This window comes from Lathyrus oleraceus, chromosome 7 (genome assembly GCF_024323335.1).
Source record: "Lathyrus oleraceus cultivar Zhongwan6 chromosome 7, CAAS_Psat_ZW6_1.0, whole genome shotgun sequence".
Lineage (NCBI taxonomy): Eukaryota > Viridiplantae > Streptophyta > Magnoliopsida > Fabales > Fabaceae > Lathyrus > Lathyrus oleraceus.
This window is the reverse complement of record NC_066585.1, coordinates 359,592,512-359,593,193: the sequence shown is the minus strand read 5'-3', so window position 1 is coordinate 359,593,193 and position 682 is coordinate 359,592,512. Positions and strand designations below refer to the sequence as shown.

The 682-nt window shown below is 42.8% G+C and overlaps 1 non-coding gene across 1 annotated transcript; it reads left to right on the top strand.

Annotated features, from left to right (window-relative positions):
- The first annotated feature begins 335 nt into the window (after nt 1–335).
- On the top strand, nt 336–442 carry LOC127108587 (small nucleolar RNA R71). Its single transcript, XR_007796113.1, has one exon. It is a non-coding gene; the product is annotated as a small nucleolar RNA R71 (small nucleolar RNA).
- Nucleotides 443–682: the final 240 nt, after the last annotated feature.

Genomic DNA, 682 nt, shown 5'->3' with positions numbered 1-682 from the left:
GTTCTTGGGTTCCACATATCTCACAATCCGACGAAACTGCGGCTACAATATTCGGGTTTATGCACATATGCTCGACCTTAAGGGCTAATGCGTCCATTTTAGCCTGCATCATGTCTATAGAGCTTAGTTCATGCACTCCTCCTTGGGCTTCCTTCTTCTCTACTGTCGCTCGTTCGACTCCCCATGATTGATGGTTTTGAGCCATATCTTCGATGAGGGCACTAGCTTCAGGATAAGGTTTGTTCATCAGAGCACCGCCTGCGGCAGCGTCGATGGTCATCTTTGTGTTATAATGAAGTCCATTATAGAACGTTTGAATGATTAACCAATTTTCTAAACCATGATGTGGGCATGCCCGTAACAACTCTTTATATCTCTCCCAAGCTTCGAACAGCGATTCTCCATGGTTTTGGGTAAATCTAGTTATATGGTTTCGAAGAACGGCGGTCTTACTCGGGGGAAAATATCTAGCAAGAAAAACTATTCTAAGGTTATCCCAGGTCGTGATGGAATTGGGTGGAAGGGAATCTAACCATGATAGAGCTTTATCTCTAAGGGAAAAAGGAAATAATCTTAAACGTATTGCCTCGGGAGAAGCTCCATTGATTTTAAAAGTATCTGCTAATTGAAGAAATATTTTTAAATGTTGGTTTGGGTTCTCGGTAGCGAGACCCGCGAATTG